This window comes from Talpa occidentalis, unplaced genomic scaffold (assembly GCF_014898055.3).
Source record: "Talpa occidentalis isolate TD23 unplaced genomic scaffold, MPIMG_talOcc4v2.1 talOcc4.6, whole genome shotgun sequence".
Lineage (NCBI taxonomy): Eukaryota > Metazoa > Chordata > Mammalia > Eulipotyphla > Talpidae > Talpa > Talpa occidentalis.
In genome coordinates this window covers 6346626-6373475 of record NW_023604972.1, presented here as the reverse complement: position 1 = coordinate 6373475, position 26850 = coordinate 6346626, and the positions used below count along the sequence as shown (strand labels likewise).

General features: G+C 51.1%; 1 long non-coding RNA gene across 1 annotated transcript; it reads right to left on the bottom strand.

Annotated features, from left to right (window-relative positions):
* Nucleotides 1–17356: 17356 nt before the first annotated feature.
* LOC119260821 (uncharacterized) lies at nt 17357–22859 on the bottom strand. The gene is made up of 3 exons (XR_005128823.2): nt 22782–22859; nt 17733–17816; nt 17357–17381 (listed from the first exon to the last, which is right to left on the bottom strand). It is a non-coding gene; the product is annotated as an uncharacterized LOC119260821 (long non-coding RNA).
* Between the last annotated feature and the right edge of the window lie 3991 nt (nt 22860–26850).

The window sequence follows — 26850 nt, the reverse complement described above, 5'->3', positions numbered from 1 at the left end:
TGTTATAGAGCAACCCCGATATTAAACGGTTCCTGGCTGTGGGTCCTCACCCGTGCGCTTTAAAGGGACATATGAATACTCTACTACAGACACGCAAAAGGGTTAATAAAAGGTTTATTTACAAGAGAAAAGAAATAAGGAAAATATACAACTCAGGGAGAAAATAGGGAAATAAAGTCTTTCATGCGTCCTACCTGATCCGACGACCTGGAAATCCAAAGTCACTCCCAGAGCTGGCCGGACGCTGTGAGCTGGCGGAGAGCCAAAAGGAGAGCCCCCAAAGCCCACGTGTCTGCCTTTTGTATCCACCTGGCTGCTTCACCCCACCCTCAGGTCCCAGCCACCTTCCCTTGGGTGGTGATGGGATTTGGAGTTCCCAGTGTCTTTGGCTTTGACCTGGGGTGGGGGTGGAGTCCACAAAGCCTATATGGAATTTGCTTTGGGACAGCCTTTTCCCCCTAACAAGGCCACCCAGAACTAACCCCTCACAGAGACCCTGTTGGAGCTTTGGAATCATGAGGGAAAGAAGGTGCATATTCCCTGAGACAGGCCTCCACTGTGGCTTCCTGCCCCTCCCTGGCCTGGTTTCATGGGCTGGGAGTCCCACTTTATTTCTGTTCCTTTTTCCTCAATAAAAGATTTCTTTCCCTAAACAAACCTGCCCCCTCTCACTGCTTGCCTGAGCTTCTGCGAATTCCTGCTGAGGCTTTGGGAGACACCAGCCCTGGCGGTCTAGGGCCCGGACTCAGCGCTGCCCCTGCAGCTGGGATCTGTTCTTGGCTGGGATACTAGGCCCGAAAACCTACAGTTCCAGTATCAATATCCTCAAATAAGCCAGAGAAACGGGTTGGGGTGGCCCGCAGCACACTAGGGGAGGCTGGTGTGGGACTCAGTAAGGTTTCTTGAGGAGAAAACACCTTCTCATATTAAGGAGCTCTGGGTCTTTCTGGGCAAGATACAGCGACTTCTGAAAAATGGCAGAGACCTAAGGTTCCCAGCCCCCTGTTCTCGGATGTAGTCTTGGTCCCAGAGTTCCTGCTGGTCAAGCTACAATGTGGAGTCAGGCAGGAGGCCCCTCACCAGGACAAAAGCCTTGGGATGAGGGAACATACGGAAATCCAGCATCTGCTGAACACAGCAGCGGACATTATGGCCAGGTGAGCGCAACCAGCTCGACCACGTGGACGGAAGTCAAGGGTCACAGGTCTAGAGAGAGGAGGTTTGATCAGCAGCTCAAAGGGAGCCCTAGTCACTGCTCCTCCCTAACTCGCGCCAGATATTTCTGCATCCCCATCCACCTCCCCGCCAATCCCATTCCTCCACAGACCTGCCCACCTTCCCTGACTCTGATACCCCATATATGTGAGACGGTTTGGGGGGATGGGCTGTACCTCCAGAGGTGTGAGCCCCTCTTCATACCTCTCTCTCTCTCCTTGGACTCTGAGTTGTCTTTCCTCCGTCCCGTGCCTCTCCTGGCCCTGCTGCCTGCAAGGTGACAGACACAAAGGGGCCCCCTCCGGCTCCCCTCCATCTCCACCCCATATCTCCAGCTGCCCTGTGGAAGGAGGACTTCGGTCTGGGACCACCCTGGTCCTCACCTTGCTGTAGAATTCTTTCGCGCCCTAAACGCTGCCCTTACAGAAAGCAAAACCCCAACAATTCAGAAGCCGGCTGTGTCTGTCCTCCCAGAGCAGAGGCTCAAGGAGCAGGGCCACCCCAAAGCCCGAAGTCAGTTTTTCTAGAAGACATTCGAGGGCCAGCCCTGGTGGCACAAAGAGTTACGACACAACAACACAACCTGTGAGGCTATCTTCAGCCACTCCAGCGCCAGTTTGATCCCCAGCCAGGGAACTTCCCACGTGAGCAGCAGACCTCTCCTGACTCGCGCCGCTTGCCCCTCAGCAGTGTATTTTGCTCAGTCTGCCTGTTCTGTTCCCCACTTTGTCTCTGGTGAATCCTCTCAGCTCCCAAACCTCCGGCCTGTACCCCCGTTCTTGTATGCATAAATAAATAAATATTAAAAAAAAAATTTGAGGGCCAAAGCAGGCAACGTTCCACCAGCCTGAGCTGTCCATGAGAGGTATATGGTTTCAGCGGGGTCCCTGGGATTCCTCCCAGCACATGTTTTGGGGAACCTGGCTGAGCCAGGGCTTCTTCACCCTGCAATAGGCCCAGTCAGTCCCTCACCAGAAGAGCTTTTGTCTCCACACCACGTGAGGCCATCAGCAATGCCACCCACAAGCATGTCCTCCAGGGTGAGCAGCTCTCCCTGGTGACTATGTGCCAGTTCTTTTGTTTTGCTCTGAGAAAAAGGACCTAAGAAAGAAAGAATAAACACACCGCCCATTTAGAAACATGAGTAAATATTTAAAATATACATTATTAATTATTTTATCTTATTTATATATTTTTACATCACTGTTCTTTTTTGTACAATGTCTGCTTCTCCTCTCAGGTGGAGTCCCTGGAAAAATCCCACCACCAAGTCACCCGTGCATCCTCACATAGTCCCTTGTGCTCCTCCCTCCTGAAAAATACCTGTTTTTTAAATGAAAGAAAAGCATAGAAGTTTTCAGAGTAAATCCTACACGGCACACATGTGTGTGTTCTGGGTCACCATGTGAAATGATTTCATTATTCTGCTCATACTCAGAAAATCTTGTAACAAATCTGAGATGGGAACCATCTGGAGGAGGCATCAGGAGATTCAGAGTTCCTGAAGGATCTGCAAGCCCTTTTGTCTACAGGCTTATTCTGGGAGATGAGCTCCTTGATGCTTAGAGGTCCAGCCTCTCTGTTTCTTTCCCCAGTCTGCCCTCTTCACACACACAAGAAATGAACAAATGCAGCGAGTTTTCCTCAAGGTCCCTGCAAACCCACGGAAAGTCCAATTTCAGAGCAGTCGTCTACTCCAGGGACCTGTGGGTTCAGAAGTGCAGGCAGGGGAGGGGGGCTGGGAAGCCCAGGCCGGAGTCCCACGGCCTTAGGAAGCGTCCCCCACTCACCATCTGCCTGGCCTTGGACACCCAGAGTATCTCTAACCTCACCTTCCCCAAATGGAAATGGGCAACAATGATCAGAACCCCTGGGAGGCCGGGGTTCACAGGGACAATGCAAAGAAATCACAGCCTGGACAGTCACCAAACCCCTCCCCACCAACCCACCCCACAAGCTGTCTTGTGCCTGGGGCACTCTGCAGTAGCTCAGCTTCTAAGGGGGATGGAGCTGAAGATTTGGGGCTCGCTGAATTGCCCCTTAAATGCTAACTTGTCATATGGGTTGATGTAGTGATGGTCCTGCCTGATGTAATAGACATGACATGTGCTGACACTGTAGAGGCCTGACCCATGCAAAGTTGAGAGAGCAACTTTAGGGATCCATGAAAAAGGAACCACTTTTCATGAAGACATTGATAGAGACATGCAAAAATCCAGGCTAGATGAAGTCCTAGCTGTGCAGAGAGGACCCTGCTCAGTCAAAATGACCAGTGGGTCCTGATAACATGTCTCAGAAAAATGGCATAAATATAGGCACTAAGCCTCAGGCAAGATGAGATGCTGTGGACTCCACACACAGGGGCATGAGTCTCCCCGAGGCACTGCTCAGAGACACAGAGACTCTTGCTCTGAGCGTGGCCTTCATCTCCCCATAGGAGGGGGATGCCAGGGGCTCTCTGGACCAGGGACCATCCACTCTGCATCACCTGTCTCCCATCCTCTGTCTGCCAAGAGGTTACTTACTTCCCCCTTTGGCTGCCCATTCAGTGGTACCCTCATCTCATTATAATGCACATTCCCCCAGCAGATTCATACTGCGGTTATGTGCTTTTGACTTGAGAAGAGGAAGCCTTGGCTTCTCCGTCTGGAAGTGAGCGCTCCAGAGACCCCAAACCTGATGAACATGACTTTAGGGGAGATGTGCTCTTTCCAAGTATGGTCAGTGCATGACAGCCTAGAGCTCTCTGGTGCCAGATTGAGCCATTCACATTTCAACTGGCCATTTTTGAGGCCCTCACTAGTCACTTAAACTCACCACATTTTCTCTGGGGTGAAAAGGGAATGTTGGCCTCTGACCTACATGCTCCACAGGGTGACTGTGAAGATCTAGCAGGACAAGGTGGAGAGTCCTTAGTGAAGTAACACAGGCCCCCACACATGCAAACAGACATTGTGGTTGTCATCACCATCACCCTCAGAGGTCAGGGAAGTGCTGTCCTTCCAGAATGTTGCGTATATTGATTTTATTTTCATGGGGTTGAGTTGGATTCCATGGTTGGTTTGTTTTGTCCAATTTCTGGCTTAGTCTCCTCTCTTCTCTCCACGTCCCTATTTCCCTCACTGTCCTCCAGATGTCCTAAGAGCCCCACAAGCCCCCATCCCGCCGAACACCCCTACATTCTTATCTCCAGATTTTTTCCTTTTTCCTCATCATAGTCAAAATGTGTCCTGTGACCTTGTGCTTCTGGCTTTTATCCTCGGTTTTGAAAAAAATGACCCAAGGGAAATTTTGTTGATTCACCAGCATCATTAGTGGTTGATAGTCTCGGTTGTAACGTCGGAAGGGTTCTTAGATGCAACTGATTTCGTGAAAGCCTCCGCTATCTTGTTGCAGTCTGTTTCTCCGCTGTGAGATAAAACACAGGCAAAAAAAAAAACATGAGTAATTAGATTTCAAACAGATTTTTTTAAATTTATTTTAAATGGAGGTGATCTTTGGATGCTCCCACCATAGTGTACCCACCACCAAATCACCCAGAGTCCATTGTGCCTCTTCCCTGTTTGTCTTCTCCTGTCTCTCCCTCTCTGGCTGCTTCAGTTGCAGGGTCAGATTTCAGGGTTAGTTTTAAGCTTGGCTCTTAGTTTAGTTTCTCTCTAGTCCACATACTAGTGACACCACTCAGTATTTATTTTTCTCTTTATGACTTGTTTCATTTAGCATCACCCCTCCTAGCTCTACCCATGCTGCTGCAGATGGCATGAGTTTGTGCTTTTGGATCACTGAGTCATATTCCATTGTGTGAATCTATCACATCTTCTTGATCCACTCCTCTCTTGGGGGCACTTAGCTTTTTTCTATAATTGAGCTGTAGTGAACAGGACCGCCTCAACATGGGAAAGCAAGTCTCCTTTTCAGTTAGTGTTTTTGTATTTTCTGGTAGATGCTGAGGAGAGGAATCACTGGGTTGTACTGCAGGTCCATACTTAGTCTTTGAGACATCTCCATACTGCTTTCCACAAGGGCTGGACTAGATTATGTTCCCACCAGCAGTTTAGGAGGGTTCCTGTTCTCCATATCCTCGCCAGCCAGCGCTTGTTGTCAAGCATATTTTTGGAGCATAGTTACCCGGAAGCATTGACTAGCACCCATGCTTCATATATTTCATCTTCTGTAATCTATGCAACACTTTGATGTGAGGAACATTTCTCTACTGACCCTATAAGGCCTTGTCCCTGTGGAGTTCACTCTCTGTATAAACAGACAGTAAACAAATGAACAAATAAGGGAACAAAATAAGTGCAGACTGTGGTAATAAGCAAGCAGGACATGAATGGAGGGGGAACAAGAGGAGAAGATGGATCAATGACCACTTTAGGGAGAGTGGTCAGGAAAGGTCTCCCAGAGAGGTCTTCCTCGCTGAGACGGTGATGAGGAGGGGGCGGCACACGGCAGGGGAGGCCGTGCAAAGGCCCTGGAACAGAAAAGAACTTGCCAGTTCTGAGAAAACCAAGAGGCAGAAGCTGTAGGAGCAGTTTGGGAAGACTTCACCTACTATATTAAAAGGAATGTTTCATGGAGAGCCGGAGTCTTAGTCCTCTATAGTTTCCCCTTTGTTTCAGTGACAGTTAGTCCAGACTGAGCGCAGATATTAGGGTTCAAGATCAGGCGCACGTCCTTTCTCTTTCTACTACTCTGCTCCTCCCCACAGACTCACCTATTCCCTAGTGAGTCATTCCTGCCTGTTCATTTCTCACCTCTTCTCTCCCCTCTGACCTGCCAGGTAGGTTGTCTCCAGGTGTCCAGAGATTTTGACTTCTCTGATTGCTCTGCTCCAAAGGAGGGAAAAGACAGGAGGTAAACTAGTAATCTTGGTAAGTGCCAGTGGTGATCTGGGCCAAGGTGGCATCATTGCTGAAGGTGAGAAGCGATGGAAGAGGAAGGGACTCTACCAAGGGCTCACTTGTCCTGTTTAAATCTCACACTAGTTTTTAGGGGATGGGGGTAGGGTGAGCGGTGGAACCTGCCATATCCCTGATCTGGAGCTACAGAAGCTCAGGGAGCAACTAGCCCCAAGCCAACATGTGAGTAGCAGAGCAGCCTCACACTGCTCACTGCTGAACAATGCTGCCCCCTGCAGGAGGTGTAGAATCATGGCTGGCTCCCCATAGTTTGACAGTCCCTACCAGCATGAGGTCCTGAGCCCTGCAGAGGGGCTGTCTCTGCCCTAGAAGGTGAAGACCAGATGTAAGGTGAGTGAATGAGTCCAGCTTTCACCCGCTGGCCTCTGTGGCTGTCACCTGAGGCTCTGAATGCAGGAGGCGCTTCAGAGCGTGGGCGTGGGCACGCGTGCCTGATGGTGGACACCTGGAGCACATGTGGGCAGGCGTAAGTGTGCACACCTGGGCATGGAGCCGAGGATATGAGTGGTGTCCTTCAGAGACAGGAGAACGGCTAAGGTAGGGCAGCTACAGCAGAGCAGCTACGAGAGGAAAGACCACGACAGACACCAGAGAAAGTCCACAGGCAAAGAATAAAGATTCCCTGCTCGTGTCCTGGCCCTCCAAACCCCCACCTCTCTGCCTTGCCAGCCTTCAGCCTTGCCCCCAACAATGGGCAAAGAAAGAGCATTAAAGCCTGAAAAGCCACTGAGGGCTCCAGGACCCTCCTTTATCCATGTGCCTAAATCCACAGCGACATGCCCGGGGACTTGCAGGTGCTACCCCCGCAGAGACACCCCTGTTTCCAGTGATGGGTAAGTGACTGGGCTAGAGAAGAGCGGAGAGAAAGGGTCAAAGTCTTGCACGAAGATAGACAAGTAGCCATATTTTGGTGGTTCAATCCCTTTGATACTTGTCAGGCTACTTCAGGCTTCATAAGTCTGTGCTGTCCCCACTCTCTAACCCACACTCGTCCCGCAAATAACACACACACCAGGTCCCCATCGTGCAGCAACATCACCCTCCTAATATGCTGGCCCTCTGCCCCTCCCCCCCAGGAAACTCTCACACTCTATGTCCACACCCCTAAAAGTACTTAGATATGGAGGGGTCACTCATACTTATTCATGAATTTTCTAGCTGTCCAGTCCTGCGGGCAGATTGTCTTGGCTCACAGAAAACACACAGGTTCCTTGAGCCCTTTTTCAAATGCTGCTGCTGGCCTGCACCAAAGGCAGGACTGCCACCTCCTGGAGAGATGCGCAGATGCGAGATTCCTGCAGGTTGCCTAGAAGTGTCTTAAAAGACTCTTCCAGACTCTCAGAGACCATGAATTTATTAATACAGCAAATATCTATTGAGCATCTAGCATAGGCTGGAGATATTCATGGGCATGTGAGATGTAGCAGGGAAGGAAACGAGGCTCTCTGTCCTCTGTGACTCTACATTCTACTGGAACTAGATTGACTACAGACAAGATGAATTAGTGGTTATAGAGAATCCTAAAAATGCACAAATCTGTAGGAAGCAGGAAAATAGAGCAGAATGGGGGAGGGGAGGGAGATCACAGCATTAAACGGGGGTGGAGAGTAGATGACATTTGAGCAACAAATTGAAGGGAACAGGGACTTGGTCATACAGACCTGCTAGGGAACAGCATCCTAAGCAGAGGGAACAGCATCACAAAGGATCTACCTGTGTTACATGTGATATGTGCAAAACCAACATGGAAGTCAGTGTGGGAACCGGGTGAGCAAGAGGAAGGGTAGGGAGTCCCTGGTGCTCAACGGGTTAGGCACAGCGTATTCCAAGAACAAACTGTGAGACAAAGCACTAACCCAAAAAGAAGCAGCATCTTCCTTTCCCCACCCCTCTGACCTCTGCCCTTTCTCCCTCAGCCATCTGATAGGCTCCCAGATCTCCCTCTTTCTAGAAGAGTCTATCCCAGATCTCCATTCTCCCATTCTGTCCTGGTAGCACCAGGATCCCCATGCTGGGTCTCTCTGCACAGATCCCCACTCCATCCTTCCCTCCCCCACAACCCAGTCCTGGGGTCTGACTTGCGATATTCAACCACAGCAGCACCCAGGTCCTCCGTCCTGAGCCCTGGCCAACTATCCCTTCGCCTTCCATGCTGGACCAGATAATTTGAAGCCTGTTTGGCCACCACGCACTGTCTTAGGACCCTAGAATGGTGGTGGAATTGAAGGAAGCCTCGTCCCCTTGGTAGGAAGATACAGGACCCAGCTGAGGCCGAGCGATGCACTAATGAAGATAAAAGTCTAACCCAGAATACAGACGTTGATGGGATTATTCCGTCTCCCCAAAGGGAAAACATGCCAGACCTATTTATATCAGGATTATTCCACCTAACCCTTGCAATTCCCCTAGAATGGGCCTGTCACCAACACTTGTGTTTTACAGTTGAGAATCCTGTGGGGAAAGTAACTTGCCAAAAATGACACTTTGACAGAGCCGAGATTCAAGGTCCAGCACACCAGCCACAGAGAAAGTGAACCTGATTCCGTGGAGGCCTTGGACTCAGCATAACTATTCAGAGCACCCCCTTGTGTGCAGGGATCTCCGACATGGTGGGTACATTGGATGCTGACCCATCTCAGAGCCTACAACAGAGGCTCAGCTGCTAACACTACACATGCAGCTGCGCATCCGCTGACCGCGTGGCAGGGACACAGGTGTTCCCTGTGTTAATTACTGTTTCATCCCAACAGGCATCGTGACACCATCACAGCGCCCCGCGGTTCCTGAGGCGCCCGCGCGCCCCGTGGGTGCTCCCCTCACAGCCCGTGCGAGCTGCCCCAGATGAACGGACAACACCCACTGTGAGCTGCTGACCTAAGGTGAGAGTGGAGGGGCCGCTCCTTGACACGGGGTCTGGTGCATGTGGCTCCATCCACAGCGGGGGCTCTCTCCTGAGAGGGAGGAATCCCTGGGGAGCTCAAGCTGGGGCTCCAGGCTGAGGAGGCCCAGAGGAGGGGAGGGGCTCGTGATGGCATTTTCTAGAAATGACTCCTGGAGAACTGGTCTTCGCAGCCTCTTGAGCATTTTGAACTAGAGGCATTTCTCTCCCGCACACGCTTTGCTCCCCCCACTCCCTTTACTTCACTGTTACATTGGGTGACACGGGATGTAATGGACACTCTGAAGATGACAGGAGGAACACCCCACCCTCCTTCCTCCCTCCATGGAGTCCTCAGTTACCTGCAAGTAAACACCTGTGAGGACTGGACACTCTGGAGGCCCACAGGGGCAGGTAAGACCTCTGGGGTCTGTTGCAACAGAGAAACCCCCCAGGAGCTTTCACTCCCTGCTTGTTCCCTGCCAGCACCACCTCAAAAAGGGGTTCTGGGGGGAGACAAGCCCTGGGAAGGGAAACCAGCCCAGCGGGAGGGTCTCTGGGGGCAGATGAGCAGCTCGCTGAGGGGTCATGAGGAACCCTCTGGAAGGTTTCCTGGAGCCACATGGTGCTGCTCCTTCCCAGGGTCTGTCCAGGTTCTGGGGCTGATGTCTCCAGTGTCCCTGTTTCCGGGTCACAGATTTCGGGGCGCCCACCGTGGGGTGGCTGGTTTGTGTTCCTGAGGAAACCCCCTCCGTGATCCAGCGCCCCTGGCCCCCCCCACCGCACCCCCCGCGCCCCGCCCCGGTCCCCTGCGCCCTCCCTGCGCTTTCAGGCGGGCCCGGGTGGCACCGGGGGCGCTTGCTCACCCCCCTGAGACGCGAGCCCCGCGGCCCCTCCCTGAGACGCGCCCGCAGCGGGGTCGGAGCCCGGGGGTGCGGGGGACCCGCGGGGGCTGCTCCCGGCCGGCCCCGAGGTGGGTCCCGCGGGGGCGGCGGCTGCGCGCGGGGCCGGCGCGGGGCTTCCCGGGGGCGGGGTCCTCAGCCCGGACTCCGCTCTGCCCGCCCGGCCCGGCCCGGCTTCTCCCCGGACACAAAATACTTCCTTTCGGGCCATTCACACCTTGTGCCCACGAGCCAGCCCAGCGCTGCCCAGCGGTGCCACCTACCTCAGCGGGGCATCCGGGGGAGGGGCGTAGCTGGAGCATCTGCACTGGACCTCCTCCGAGAAACTCCGTGGCCAAAAACAACTGGAACCAAAGTACCAAACTAACACGGCCACCACCACGACGACGATCACCCCTGCAGAGACACCCGCACAGACAAGCTTCATAGTGCTGGCCTTGGGGACCCGCGGGGGGGTGTGGGGGGCGCCCAAGCTGCAGGGAGGCGGCAGGAGCGGGGAGCAGACCAGAGAGGAGCCAGCAAGACAGCCCGGGGACTACACTGCCCTTCCAGCCCCTTCCCGGCCTTTTCTAGGTTCACTTCCCCTCTCCGCCCCACCTCCCAGCCCTCTGCTGCCTGACCAGGGACTTAATTGAGTTGACAACACCCGCTGCCTCCAGACTCCAGAGCAGAGGGACCCCGATGCCCCCCAGGGAGAAAGGACCCCCCTCACCTCAGATATTAGCCCCCACACGCCCCCTGCCCGGGTCCCCAGGGCCCTTGTGTTGCCCCCACAGGCTGCGGCTGGACTGCAAGGGCGGCCTCTGCCTCTGCCCCAGCAAAGTCTCCGCCTGCCCAGGAATGGGCTACAGCCCCTGTCAGGGGCCAGTGCCCCTCAGCACCCCAGAAAGACTCCCCCTAACCTTCCCCTCCCCTCAAGTGGCCTCAGACCTAAGACCAGGGTGCAAACCCAGCTGGACCTCCCACTGCCTGGGTGACTGGAGCTAGTTACTTGGCCTCTGGGCTTAGATGTGGAGCAGATGACAGCAGGGCCTCCTGCACCAGGTCACTACGAGGATGTACTGATGTCCTCTACACAGAGGTCTCAGCTCCAGGCCTGGTGCTGGAGAAGCCCCAGGAAGCTTCAGCTATCCTACCTGCTCCCTGATGCTGGGGGTGGGGTGGGATTTTATGACCCACGAGGTGTGCTGGGAACAATGTCAGGTGTGCAGGAAGCACAACAGCAGGGGATCAACAAGCAGTCAGGAGGCTTTGCCCAGACAGCCCCCCCTCTTCTCCCTCAAGGAGCCTGAGCCCAAGGACACATGACATGTCAACAGACACCTCAGGAGAATGACAGGTCAGGCCACAGGGCTTCCTGGGGCCAAAGTTTTGCAAACAGAGGGACTAGTACCCACTTTCTCCTTGTCCCAGAGACAGCAGGAGCCACCAGAGCAGGGAGGCAGGTGGAGGGAGGCAGAAGGGGAGAGAGATGCAGAGGCAGACACAGGGCAGGTCACCCCAGGACCTGCAGGGGGAGGGAGGGCTTGGGGCTGTGGCTGTTACTATTCACCCTTTCAAGGTCACTGCGGGACTCATCTGGCATCACATCTTCAAGGATGACTCTGGCCCCTGCGGTGGAATAAGTTGCAGGAGATGAAGGGAAGCTGGAGACAGGGATGAAGACGCTGACCAGGAACACAGTCACAAAGGAGGCCCCGAGAAAGGGAATGAGGTTCCGGACAGGTTGAAAGGAGAAGCCATGGGATTTGTGGGTGAGTTGGAGACAGGGATGGTGAGAAAGAGAAGAGACAAAACTGAATCGAGAATTTGTGTGGTTTTTTTTTTTTTTTTTGGCATGTGGAAGGTGATTTTAAAACTCTTCTGGAGGTTACCCAGTCCTTTCCATTCTGGAGTTCCCTGTGTTTCATGTCCTTTGAATTTTTGGCCTGAGTAACCGAGCAAAGGAAGCACAATGTTGTCATCAAAGCTGGAGGCCAACAGGGGTTCCAGGGAGAAGAGAAAGTGCTAACAGCCCTCAATGGCAGGACAGGAAGATAGTCTAGTGAGGATGAAGGAGCAGGGGGGCAGCGGAAGAGGAGGAATCTGGACCTGGGAGTCCTGGGGACACCAGAGTAGAGAGAGAACATGTCCACTGCAGAGACTGCCCGAAACTCACCTGGGATCCCCTGCTTCCCACCGGCTCCTCCCCAGGCTTTCAAATTTCAGTAAAAACCCGCATCCCCAGTTGTTCAATTGGAAGTTCAAGTCTTCTCGCCCTTTCCATCTCCTCATTGCACACGTCCATCAGGGTGTCAGTTCCTTCTGCCTGAAAATTTTTCATTAAACATTGACTGCATTCCCCTGCAGTTCCTCCAGCTTAGTCTGGAGAAAGGCCGCCCCTTTCTCCCCAAGGAACAACTTCCTGACCATTCTTGTCCATTCACACTCCCCACCGAACTATATCCATTCTCTGCACTAAGGGAGGAGAGTGCCTTTCCCTTACCATGGTAGACATAGCCTTGGACTACCTCACCCCTTAGACTTGATCTAGATGCAGCCCTCAAGCATGTGAACCCCTGACTGCTCCACCAGCATCTAGGGAACAGCTCTCCCTGACCTCCCAAAAGCCAGTCTTCCTGGCCTTCTCTCTGTCCCCACCAGCCCAGGCTCTGCCTTGTCACTGTATCTTCACAGATGTCATTCCCTTCCCTGCGAACTCCTGTTAAGAATTCTGCTCTCCTTAATATGACAAGCCGTTCCTGGCTCCATGCAGCTCCCAAACTGAATGAGATCTCCAAATTATGTACCCTCCTAGTTGAATCACACAAAGGTCAGTGGATGTCCTGATCTCAGGCAATCCGGATCTCACAGGCTCAGATCTGGACCCCCGGCCTTGGAGCACACCCTCTGAGTATTTCACCCTCAGGAATTGAAGTTTATTCTCTTAGTATCCTGGGACGCATTGATGACCATCAGTGTTTGTTGAATGAATACATGAATGACTCTAGTCCACCCTTTCCAGACTGGATTCACAGAGTTGTTCTCACAGCCCCAGATCTACATGAAATCATATGAAAATGGGATGAGGAATGTTGGTTTTCCCTGGGACCGCATTTCCCTGAACTCTCAGCTGCCACCCCCACTCCCTTGCCCGGAGTGTGAACTTTCTTTTATCTGAATATCATGCAAGGCCCCCAGTCACGTAGAGTGTAGTGAAACTTGCCAACTGATGCTGATTAGACTGAGCCACCTAATACTAGGACTTTGTAGCTTGTAAGGTAAAACAGCAAAGCCATGTCATAAAAGTAATCTCTTCTATAAAGGATATTTGCTTTTGATAATATAATAAAATGCATGAGTGAAAGTCTAACAGAACAAATCCACACTATGTTCAATATTTGTCTGTTGCTGCACTTTCACCACATCCATAAAAAGGCAGCATCCATACATATACCCAGCCACAGAGGGAAAAGCCTGCGCTGTGCCATCAAAAGCGTAATGTATTGTATTCTCCACTGCGCACCTGGCTTTCTTCTCCTGGCAAGACACCATGAGGACTCTGCCTATCACCTCTGATGGTTCCACCCCCTCTTTTAGATGATCCTACTATTCTACCATCCGGTATCTACTACAGGTTCACTAACTAGATCCCCTTCTTTGTTATTACATTAAATATTGGAATCAATGTCTTAGAGTCAGCATATGTGTCCTGTGTCCCAGCATCCACACCCCATGAAGTGGACTCCTTGGGTGCCAAGGAGGCAGGCTGCTCACACTGGCCTGGGGACAGGCTGTCCACAGGTGGCAGGAAAAGCAGCAGCCTTCACCCCAACATAGCGCCACGCCCTGCAGCCTCTCAGAGGCGCTGGAAACTGTGCACGGAGATCACACTTTAAAGCAAATCTTTTTTCTTTCATTCCATTATTCATCCATTTGTGCATCAAATATTTAGTAAGCGCCGACTGTGTTCCATGAGCTATTTTAGGTGCTGGGCCCACAGCAGCTAAAGGAATTCAGTCCTTTCAAATAACATTAGTAATGTAGGGAGCACATCCCTGCACTTCCAAATGGAAGAACTCTACTAAAAAAGACTCATCCTGCCCAGTAACTTTTCCACCAATCAGAAGCTCTGAAGCCCGTCCAAGGACAAGCTGCCACCTCCTTGGGCTCCTGCTCACTCTCCTCCTATGGACTTTCATCTAGAACAGCCCCCCCAGATTCCATCCTCTCCTCTAGAAAAGCTTCTTTCCTTTGCCTCTCTGGATTGGCCAATGTTCCACCATGGCCTGCGTTTCCCAAATACTTCTGCTCTTCCCAAATAAGACCATTTTGGGGGAAAATAAATAGCTGTTATTTTTTTTTATCAACAAAGGGTAAAATCTACAGTTTAACAATTCTGCCCTTGATTGCATTCCTCATTCAACAGAGCCCCATGAGCTGAAATAGGAAAATGTCTGTGAACATACAGAGAAAAGTCTACTACTTTGCATAGAGATAAGGACATTTATTCCTTCTCAATTTTTCTATAATGTTTAAATTTTTTTCAAGTGAGTAGCCACTATTACTTTTATATTTGTAAAAAGCCATTTCTTTAAAATAACACATTTTCTTTTCCATGGAACTGAAAACAGCAGCATCTGATTAAGGCACAGGACAGTGTGCTGTGAGGGACTCTGAGACCTGACTGGTCACCTGGCAACCCAGAGGCAACGGCCACTGTTTTCCCCAGGACTGGACGAAGAGAGGCCCTCAGTTGGGGCTTCTGGGGATTAGCCCAGGGAACCGCTGGCTAATGAGGACAAGCTATGAGTGGGAGTACGGTGGGGACTTTTCTCTTCTTTTCTGGTTCCTCAAGGTCACATACCTCTTGTCACCTCCCTCCCTGCTCCCCTCAACCACATAGTAATAATCACACATGTCAGGTTCTCACTCCAGGGAATCGAGTTAAGGGCAATGGCCTGGGAGCCAGAAATCCTGGGCTCCAGCCCTGAGGTTGTCTTACCCAGTGGGGCTGGCACATTAAGTTTGTGGGTTAGTCCTCAAAACAGAGAGCACATGTACTTTGGAGTCCCACAGACCCGAGTTCAAAATCATCCTCTTCCTTGAACTAAATTATGACATTAGGCCAGTGATAGAATCTCTCTGCACTTCCATTTTCTCATCTAACACATGGAAGATAATAACATCAACCTCACTGTGCAGTGCACCAGCACTGGGAAGCTCACACACGACTTTTCCCACATGACCATGATCGTGGCATTTATAGTCTGACTATCAATAGATCCTAAAGGGTTCAAAATGGACCCGGATACAAGGCTGTTCGTGTGGAATGTGACACTTTCTGGAAAGCTTGGGTGTTTGTCTTCCTTGACTTGACAGCACCAATATGCACCATACTGAAAAATGGGCTCATTTTTATAAAGGAGGCTGCCACAGATACCCAACGTAAACCCTTCATAGGAAAGTTAAAATGAAATAATTCAGGATAACATTTTCATTCTAATATTATACAATGATTTCTCGTGAATATTACGACATCAAAACAAAAGCTATGGTAAGACTGCAGAGAAAGGTCTTTTCCACTGTTGAAATGAGAGGGGCTCCCCTGAAATCCTCAGCTCCCCACCAGTGTGGCTCCCGAGTCAGGCAGGTTGATGGACAGCAAGAGTGCAACAATTAAACCGATCACGCCACTGTCCCGTAATACAGATTTGTACTGTGAAACCCCACGATTTTTCAGACATTCAAGAAATGTCTCCCTGTGACAAGAAAACAAAAATGGAGATCAAGAGGCAGCTCAGGAAAGAGTCTGGTTAATTTGCCAATGAAAAAACCCCTTCATTAGTAACTAAAGAACCCATGGGCCCCGCAGCACCCACCCCATCTCCTGACAACACAGAGAAGGGCCAAGTCAGGAGTGAGAAATAAAATGAGAAGTAAATACTGTAAAGGGAGTTTGATGACAGTGCGGGGGGGGGGGGGGATGACCTCCAGGCTCTCACAGGTCACAGCTCCTGGCTTGAACATCAACTGATGAGCAAGGACAGCAAAAGCAGCACCCTGAGACGAGGGAGCCCAAGTTATCTGTTGATGACCTGCTCTCTTCTCCTCAGGAGCTTCTTGAGAGAATGTGGAGCCAAAGCCTGAGAAGCGGCAGTGTTTCCAGACTCTGGAGAAGGCAGGAGCAGGAGGACCTCACCTCCTCTGCACAGAGCAGCCCCAGGGGGATCTAGCTGGTGAGTGACTCTCATTTCCATAAAAACAAGAAAACAAAGCACCAGGGCCCAGAGGGAGGGGCTGGCAAGTGGAGGAGGGGTAGAGGGGGAGCAAGGGGGTTCATCACAGGAGAGTCCAGGCTGATTGAGCTGAAGGCAGAGAAGGAGCCTTAGAACAGAGACCAGCACCCACGGGCTTCTGAACACTCGGGTCTGTCTCTAGCCCATTCCAAGGCCAATGGCACAGAGGCTTGAAGTGTGGATCCCCCATCCTCACCAGTGTGGTGGCCCGGGATCCCCCAGAGAATAGACTCAGGGAAAGAGGGGGGAAAAGCATCCACAGATCAGGGAGGGTCCAATTCCCTGCTCCCCAGAGAAGGCAGGAGCCCAACAAGGAGGAGCAGCTGGAGAGCCTGGGAGAGGGAGGAGCCATCAGGAGGGAGACCTGGAGGAGGCACTTGGAGCAGAGACCCAGGACAAGAAGCCGCCCTTACTTCTCAGCCTTGGAGCAGACCAGGGACTTGGGGGACATGGAAGGAGACACTTGAAGCGCCAAAGATGTGCAGGACAGACCCGTGGGGAGGCTGACCACGGCAGCCTTTATCTCGACTTGGCTTTGGATTTTGCTCCTTTTCTTCCAGACCTGCCAGCCCCTTCTGCCCCTTCCTATGGGCCCCACCAGGAGAGCTGTAGGCTGGGGGCCAGCTCTCAGGCCTCAGCGCCCCTCTTGGGGCAACCCTGTCTGGCTGGGCTTTTACCCTCAAGGGGACCGGTAACTGCAGGGGCTTCTTTGGAAACTTTATTCTCTCCCTCCTCTTTGTTGCCACTAATTGTTTCCAAGTTCCTTTCCATGACAGGTCTTCTGCATGTTCTGTCTTGATAGGGCAGATGGCAGAGCCTATTTAGAGCCGGCAGGTTGGGGGTTCTGGGTTCCCCGGCCCTGCCCGGAACAGGGGTGACAGGACAGATAGGGAAGAATGAGCAGGTGGACAAGGGTGGCTGGGAACCCTCCTGGGGTAGTTAGAAGGGTGGTGGGGGAGGGGAAGGAGATCAGGATAGTTCACCCCCATCACCACCAGGCCAAGAGGGACTCATGAGACCTCCTGACTCAGCACAGACAGACAGAAAATGCCTACAGATACCAAGATGCCATTCCTGCCTCAAGAAAAAAATAAATTACCTGTCCTTATCCTCACAAGTAAATGAAATGTTCTTTTGACTTAAAGTCAAATTCAGCTCATTTATGGAGGCGTCTGAGCACGAGTCCCTGGAAAGAAAGAGGCAAGTGTTAAAATGACAAGATCTCACGGACATTTCTTGAATCTCTTAGTTTCTTCTGAGGAGCAGGCAGGCCCTGGGCCAGGCTCTGGGCAAAGAGTGGAGCAGAGGAAGCTTCTAAGAGCTCCCAGCTGGGGGAGCTGAAGGTGGAAACTAGGTGGGTGTCTATTATGGAGACTAAGGTAAGAGAGAGTGGCTGGGCTGGGTTGAGGGTAGAGTGACTCCCCATCCATCCCTGCCCCAGTCTGTTCTCAGGACATTCTTGTGACTAGGGATTCTTTTATGGCTCAGTTCCTAATATCACCCTGAGAATATATGAGTCCAAAGCAGCAACAGATACCTGGGTTTGCGGTCATGGATCACACAGGCCTTTAGTTCTGTAATCTCTGAAGTCAAATTACTGACTCCCGCACTTGCAAAAACACTGAGATGAAAGAGACAAAAACCATCATTACCCCCAAACCCAAAACTGCACCAGGCATCCTAGTGCCTGTCAAAGCCAGCAGGCAGGAGGCCACTGGTTAGAAGCTACTCTCTGACACTGACCAGTAATTAGCATTAGAAACACCCAGTGTACTCATTCAGCTCAACCCTCTGAACAAAGTTCTCAAAACAAGAGCTCATATCTGCACATCGATAGTGATTCTTTGCATTTTCTTTCTTTTTTATTTTGAAGATTTATTCATTTATTTATCCAAGAACTGGGGTACAGGCCAGTTGGGGGAGGGTGAGAGGATTCACCAGAGACAGAGCAGGGAACAGAAGAGGCAGAGGGAAAGGACACTGCTGAGGGGAGCAGCGGGCCCTAGGGGAGCAGCAGGCCTGAGGAGAGGTCTGCTGTGCCATGCGGGACCCTCTCCAGCCGGCCAAGATGCAACTGGTGTGGCAGAGGCTATGGACAGCTTCACAGAGCAGCACTCAACTGCTGGAGCCACCAGGGGAGGCCCGATTCTTTACATTTTCTTATTCCAAAAGGTGGCCTTAGGCCACAACTGAGCTTTCCCTGCTCAGTCAGAACCAACTGCTGCAAAGCCCCTGCTGTGCACAGGCAAGCCTCCAGGGTACACAGAGGGAGCTTGAGAAGCACTGCTTTGAAAAACGCTGATGTCCTGCTCTAACCCCAGTCCCCAACTCTTCCCCATGAGTCTGACAATTGTCAATACTTTTGCAAATACTGGACCCCCAATACCAGATACAGAATTTGGGAATGTTAATGTTTTCACCCCCAAGTCCACAAAATTGGGGTCAGAAAAATACATAAATGCCAATGCTTCTTTAAGGAGTTAGATATTATGGAGAGAGGGGAAATAAATTTGGGGCACCAGAGTGCCCTGAAGATGGAGAACACAGACTGAAAAGGTCCCTGGGGTGGAAGCAGCTGTAAATGCAGGGGCAGTGGGAGACAGAGACCCGGACGTGGTGGATTCCGGGATGAATTCAACGAGAATAAGCGCTGATATTCCTCGGTCTTTTCCTCTGCTGTGGGCAAAGATGCTGGACATTGTTCGTGCATCACCTCAGATGATCTTCAAATCACCATCACACCCCGGCTGGTAGTCCGGGGGCTGCAGAGGTCAGGCACCTGCTGGGGTCACATGGCGACCAAAGTGACCTCTGGAGTCCACACCTGGACCCCTCACAACACACTGTGACAACACCTGGCCTGACCGATAAAAGCCCAGCAGCCGCCACCGCGCCTGACTTGCTCCACTGTCATTTCACAGCTGGGTGAGAGTCTCACGCTGTGCATGGAGCAGAGAGGAATCAGATCAGATCTGCAGGACAGAGAATTTAGAGAAGGTACAGTGGGGGGCAGGTGTTCTGGGGTAACAGTGTGAACAAAGATGGGGAATGGACAAGATGGAAGGTCATGAGAGACAATGAAATAAATCACAAAGGTCAGGAGGAGGAGGAGACACGCAGCAAGGACCACTTCAGGGCTGATGCAAATGAGAAGCTGAACAAAAGTACCAACAAGGAAGGCAAAGATCTCCATAGAGACTCAAGTTTTACACTTTCAGTCCAAATTTTCTGTTCTGACTTTAAACACAAAAATCATATCCTCTTAGAGACAAATTTTCCCATAGGCGGTTATGCTGACCACAGAAACAGAAATCATGTACCTGGATACATTGTAGGCGACAGACTCACTGCTGGACCCATTGAGTAACACATGAACCTTTTCACAGGCATTTTTTGCAAACTGAAAAATAAAACAGAACCTCACCATCCCTCAACCATGCAAACGTCAGCACCATCCCCAGCACTTCCACCAAAAGAGCTCCCAGCTCAGGTGGTGAAAGATGGAATATCCCGCGTGGGTCTAGCTCAGTGAAGTCAGGTCTGTGAGTGTCGTGCCCAGACACTGGAGGAATTTCGCGTCACATGGGGATTCTGGAAGGAGTGGCTCCAATTTGTGTCTGAACAATGAAGGTCAATGTCATTGTTCCCATGGGAGCTAAATTAGGGTCCAGAAGCCGGAAGTGTAGAGACTGAGGGGAACTCACTGGGGAAGGAAGAGAACACTTTCTGGGACCTGCAGTGTAGACACTGCGCATTTCATTAGTGGGGATGGGCAATTGGGGGAGCCAAGAGGAGGGAGGTAGGAGAGAAGGTGACACTGAGCCCTGGACAGGCCCAAAGAGAAATGCATGGTGACCATTATGAAGCCAGGAGTTGTAGTTCATCGTGCAGCGAACATTTAGCTGGCTAGGTCTGGGCGATTAAAAAAAGAACAAACGCAAGGCAATGACATGTTCCCCAGGAGGCTCAACAGGACCCTGGGACACCTCAGGTCCCTTCCCTAAGCAACAACAGCATCCCACCCTCCATGTGACCTAACAACATCATACTGTGGTGAGGAGCTTAACCACCAGCGCTGGGAGCCCTGGAGAGTCGGGACCACCCTGCTGGCCGTGACCGGGGCAGCACCTGGCAGAGGGGGCGCCCAGGAAACTCTGTCACAGGAGCAGAGGGAGGAAAAGGAAGGAACCAGGAGCCAGAAGTGCAGTTCCCTGTGAGGGAGATGAGGAAGGGCAGGAAGAGGTCATGGAGGGCAACAAAGACCAAGACCCGAAGGATGAACAGGATGTCGCCGAGTCACGGAGGCAGCTGCCAACAGAAAGGTCAGGGGGCTTGAGAGAATAGGGGCGATTTGGGGGACCCCTCAGTGGATGCTGAAGTGAAATAGATAAGTCAGTTCATGGAATTCAGGTTCATGAATGTTTAGTCACGGGCTTTGCCTTTATTCTGCAAGTGGTAAATCACCGTAGAGAGAAATTGAAACGGATTATGAAACCCCAGCGTGTCTCTTCCCTCCGGGTGTGGGGCGCAGAGGCCAGTGGCGCGGGGGTCACCAGTCACAGGGGTCACTCAATGGAGTGCTGTCAGGGTGCTGAGCAGGGACCCCGCAATATAGAAACAGCAAGAGCCCCACAGAGTAAGTACCGGGCAATTTTTCCCAAGGTCATGTCTCTTGGCAGCAAGGAAGGAAGACGGGGTGCAACCACCAAGCCACACTGTCTCTGTGTCAGAGACGGAAGGATGGAGTCTGATGAAAGAAGGTCATGGACACACATCCCTGAGATCTTGGCCAAGATAAAGGTGCAGTCCCGGGGGATCTCTCCATGGAGTGTCACTGGGGTAAGTCACTAGATGGATTTCAGGCCCTAGAACATTCTGTCTGTGTGTGTCTATAGAAACCTGCCTCTCCCTGAGGTTTACTTTTTAGACACAGCCGACCTAGAGGCTTATGGAATGACATGGAGCTGAGCGCCAGGCCAGCCGGAGAACACACGTGCAGATGCAGAGGAGGGGCTGCCCAGAGGCCAGGGGACCCCCACAGAAATGCATATTCAAGGTGTCTGAAGGAAAGTCCCTTGATCCATAAACTGCCTTGGAATTAGCCAGTTGTAAGGGAACTTCAGTCAAGTCCACATTTCTTTGCCTCTAAGGTGCTTTTCAGCCAATAAAAATTCGCTCCTTTGCCCTCAACCCCAGTCTCCAAAGCCTCTATAATTTCATCCCCTTTCTGAACTGGGGGGGCAGCTTTGAGCTGATCTCCTGTCTCCTTACCAATTCATCCTCCATAAAGATATTTCCTTTACTCAAAATCCTGGTGTAATAACCTGGTCTCCGCACATCAGGCATGTGGTGGTGTCATTCCCAGCAAGCAAGTTGGGCTGGAGATGGGTGGGGGCGCTGGGCTGGGGGGCTTGAATGAATAAATGAAGCAGAAGGGCTGACATAAAAACTGATCCCTTGGCCTCCCCGGTGGCGCAGTGGTTGAGCGCTGGGTTGTGAAGCTGCCCGCAGCCTCTGCAATGCCGGTTTGATCCCCAGCTGCTCCCTGGCCACCGGAGGCGGATCCCACATGGCGTGCAGACCTCTCCTGCGCCCGCTGCTCCCTCAGCAGTGTCCTTCGGTCCTTCTGCCTGCTCTGCTCCCCGCTCTGGCTCTGGTGAATTCTCTCACCCTCCCGCACTACTGACTGTACCCACTGCTTGTATAAATAAATAATTAAATCTTTAAATAAATAAAAATCAATATTATGTATTTAAAAAAAAAAAAAAAACTGATCCCTCGTGCATGATCCAGGTCATGAGTCAGGTCACACCCAAGGCAGCACCCTACCCAGTCACTGATGCCTGGAGTCTGAACAGCGCCCCGAGACCCTCCCTGCACAGCAGACCAAGGCTTCTGTCTCACCTGCTGATTCCCTTAACTCTTTGGTTCAATAAAGCTGCCTTTTCTATCCCCCACTCTTTCTCAGAATTTTTTCCCACTCTGTCCCCAGCCTACACAAAATTACCCCCAGAAATAGGGCGGGAAGCTGGTTGCTTTTAACAGTAGAGTGTCCTTGGTCACGATTACCGTGTTCCCTGCTCCAAGGCTATCATTTCACTTACCTGTACTTTTAGCAGATATTTTATTTACCTGCACCTCCAAGCTGTCACCTGTAAAACACACGTGATGTGCATGGAACCTACTTCGTGGGGTTCTTGTGAAAATGAAAGATTTGAATCCACGGAACAAGCAAGGAATGTGCCTGGCAGGGAAGTGGTCTGTAAACGTGGACTCTTAGGATTGTTCAGAATCCACATTGTCCAACACCTGGATCAGACGATTAAAATAGCCTGAGTGTCCTGGCAGCCAAAGTCAAAGAATGGACGGACAAGCCTGGGGATTCTCTTCAACTGGGGGCCTGGACCCTCCGTGAAACCCCAAAGCTATATGTGAAAATCTTCTGGCACAGGCTTATGAAAGTCTTTCTCAGGAAAGGTTGAATCCTACATAGTTTTTCCTAAAAGGTCCTGTGATCCAAAAAGAAAGAAATCCAACCATTGACCTTTAAGTTCTTTAATTCTAGAATTTCACTGCTGGTGCTTACCCATTTGGACGCCACTTCCCAGAATACACGTGTAGGACCATCATGGCAGATTCCCTTCATTTCTTGATAAGGGCCATACTTCACTTCTAAAAGACACAGTTTACCAAATGTAATTGAAATAGAAAAGAGTTTAATTTAGCCCCATTCTTCCCCAGGTATTCCAGCTGGTGGAGACATTTGCCCACTGCCAAGGAGGAGGAGAATGGACACATCTCCACCCAATTTCACTTAGTGCCCCCGAATCCCTTCCAGATCCTTACCTTGCCCTCCAAGCACCAAAGGGGAATGAGGTGACCAGTTCTGAGTCATCATGCTGGGACATGAAGGCCAGAGCTCACCTGGCAGAGCAGCCCCAGGCTCTTCCCACATCCAGGAAGACTTAGGTGTGACACTAGGCCCTCAGGCGGTCTCTGGCCACCTGCTGCTCTGTCTCCTGCCAACACTCTCTTGTTGACAGCTCTCCTCCCTCTCCCCACACCCTTAGGTTCCAGACCCCCTGAGTAAAATGTCTACACCCCTCCCTATCAAGAAGAGCGCTACCATTGGGGAGCTGCCACAGAGAACATGAAGACAGTTTCTGTGTTGCTTAGCCTAAGGATATTTGCATGAATGACATTTATTTTCTTTTTATCAATGTATAACAGACACATAAAGTCATAATCTATTTCGATTGTAAAACCTGATGATTTGATATCTGTATATATTGTGAGAAGATCCCCCATCAAGTTGACTAGCACATGCATCACCTAAAATGCATGTTTTTATTTTCATGAGAACATCTAAGACCTTCTCCCTTTGCCAATTTCAATCACATGACACAGTGTTATCAAGTGTCATCACCTCGCTGCACACAGACGCTCAGACCTTCTTTATCCTGTAACGCGGAGTTGGTTCCCTTACACCACCCTCTCCCTAGCCCCTCCACCTTCCAGCCCCTGCTGCGTTTTGACTCTGTTTTTACTAATTTCATGTTTCTGTTTTGTCAGACTTCACATGTGATGTCATGCAGTATTTATCTTTCTCTGTCTGTCTTGTTTCAATAGCATGATGCCCTCCAAGCTGATATAGGCTGTTCTAGAGGGCAGGATTTCCTTCCTTTACAGCTAAATAATGGAATGATATGTATTATTAGTAAAATATATACATTTCCATTTTCTCCGCTGCATTTGACTGCACAAACACTTATTGTGTTAGTCCTAAGATTGGAAGGATGAATAGAAGTTCTCACCTTCAGCCATCACATGATCTAGTAGTGAACCCTAGGGCAAGTCAGGGATCATGAGGCAGCCTCAGGACAGTGCAGGGACTTCAGGAGAGCTAAGGAAGGCTCCAAAGAAAAGGACAAATTCCAAAGGGGACTAATCAAACACCCCAGTACTAAGGTCAACAGGACATTCCAAATTGAGGACAATAAAGAGGAAAGAGAAGGTCTGGGACACAGAGACTTAGCTCTGGGCACAGAGACATTGAGGCCATGACGAGACCACCCAGAACTAACCACTCACAGAGACCCTGGTGGAGCTTTGGAATCATCAGGGAAAGAAGGTGCATATTCCCTGAGACAGGCCTCCACTGTGGCTTCCTTGCCCCTCCCTGGCCTGGTTTCATGGGCTGGGAGTCCCACTTTATTTCTGTTCCTTTTCTCCTCAATAAAAGATTTCTTTCCCTAAACAAACCTGCCCCCTCTCGCTGCTTGCCTGAGGGTCTGAGAAGTTCCTGCTGAGGCTTTGGGAGACACCAGCCCCTGGCGGTCTAGGGGCCGGGACTCAGCGCTGCCCTGCAGCTGGGATCTGTTCTGGCTGGGAGACTAGGCCCGAAAACCTACCATTCCAGTATCAGTATCCTCAAATAAACCAGAGAAACGGGTTGGGGTGGCCCGCAGCACACTAGGGGAGGCTGGTGTGGCCCTCAGTAAGGTTTCCTGAGGAGAAAACACCTTCTCATATTAAGGTGTTTTGGGTCTTTCTGGCAAGATACAGCGACTTCTAAAAATGGCAGAGACCTAAGGTTTCCCCAGCCCCTTGTCCTCGGGATGTAGTCTTGGTCCCAGAGTTCCTGCTGGTCAAGCTACAATGTGGAGTCAGGCAGGGGGCCCCTCACCAGGACAAAGCCTTGGGATGAGGAACATACGGGAAATCCAGCATCTGCTGAACACAGCAGCAGCCATTATGGCCAGGTGAGCACAACCAGCTCGACCACCTGGACGGGAAGTCAAGTGTCACAGGGTCTAGAGAGAGGGAGGTTTGATCAGCAGCTCAAATGGAGCCCTAGTCACTGCTCCTCCCTAGTCATGCCAGACATTTCTGCATCCCCAATCCACCTCCCCACCACCCCATTCCTCCACAGACCTGCCCACCTTCCTTGAATGTCATACCCAATAAAATGAGGTGGTTTGGGGGGCATGGGTTGCACCTCCAGAGGTGTGCACCCCTCTTCGTGTCTCTCTCTCCCCTTGGACTCTGAGTTGTCTTCCCTCTGTCCTGCACCTCTCCCAGCGCTGCTGCCCTGCAAGGTTGCAGACCAAAAGGGGCCCCTTCCGGGTCCCCTGCACCCACACCCCATATCTCCAGCTGCCCTGTGGAAGGAGGACTTTGTGGGTCCCGCCCTGGTCCTCACCCTGCTGTAGAATCTTTCGCCCTAAACGCTGCCCTTACAGAAAGCAAAACCCCAACAATTCAGAAGCCGGCTGTGTCTGTCCTCCCAGAGCAGAGGCTCAAGGAGCAGGGGCACCCAAAAGCCCAAAGTCAATTTTTCTAGAAAACATTCGAGGGCCATCCTTGGTGGCACAAGGAGTTACTACACAACCTGTGAGGCTGTCCGCAGCCACTTCAGTGCCAGTCTGATCCCCAGCCAGGGAATTTCCCTGTCCCAGCAGACCTCTCCTGACTCGCCCGCTGCTCCCCTCAGCAGTGTATTTTGGTCAGTCTCCCTGTTCTGCTCCCCATTCTGTCTCTGGTGAATCCTCTCAGCCCCCACACCTCTGGCCTGTACCCCAATTTATTTATTTATGATAAATAAATAAATCTTACAAAAAAAATGCGAGGGCAAAGCAGACAATGCTCCACCAGCCTGAGCTGTCCATGAGGGGCAACTGGTTTCGGCGGGGTCCCTGGGACTCCGCCCAGCACATGTTTTGGGGCCCTGGCTAAGCCAGGGCTTCTTCACCCTGCAATAGGTCCAGTCAGTCCCTCACCAGGCGATTTTTTGTCTCCACACCACATGAGGTCATCAGCAATGTGGCCCATGAGCATTTTATTCAGGGTGAGCAACTCCCCCTGGTAACTATGTGCCAGTTCTTTTGTTTTGCTCCAAAAAAGGACCTAAGAAAGAATAAACACACCACTCATTGAGAAACATGTAGTAAATTTTTAAAATATACATTACTTTTTTAAATTTTTTTTTAATAAGGGTTGAATATTTTTTTTAAAGGTTTATTTCTTATTTATACAAGCACTGGGTACAGTCAGAATTCACCAGAGCCAGAGTGGGGAGCAGAGCAGGCAGAAGGACCAAGTACACTGCTGAGGGGAGCAGCGGGCGCAGGAGAGGTCTGTCGCGCCATGTGGGACCCTCCTCCGGTGGCCTGGGAGCAGCCGGGGATCGAACGGCACTGCAGAGGCTGCGGGCAGCTTCGCAACCCAGCGATCAACCGCTGCGCCACCAGGGAGGACCTAAAATATACATTATTAATTATTTTATTTTTTTATATACTTTTTACATCATTATTCTGTTTTGTGCAATGTCTGCTTTCTCCTTTCAGGTGTAGTCCCTGGAAAATCCCACCACCAAGTCACCCGTGCATCCTCACCTTAGTCCCTTGTGCTCTACACTCCCCTGTTAAAAATACATGTTTTTTAAATGAAAGAAAAGCACTGAAGTGTTCAGAGTAAATCCTACACGGCACACACGTGTGTGTTCTGGGTCACCATGTGAAATGATTTCATTATTCTGCTCATACTCAGAAAATCTTGTAACAAATCTGAGATGGGAACCATCTGGAGGAGGCATCAGGAGATTCAGAGTTCCTGAAGGATCTGCAAGCCCTTTAGTCTACAGGCTATTTCTGGGA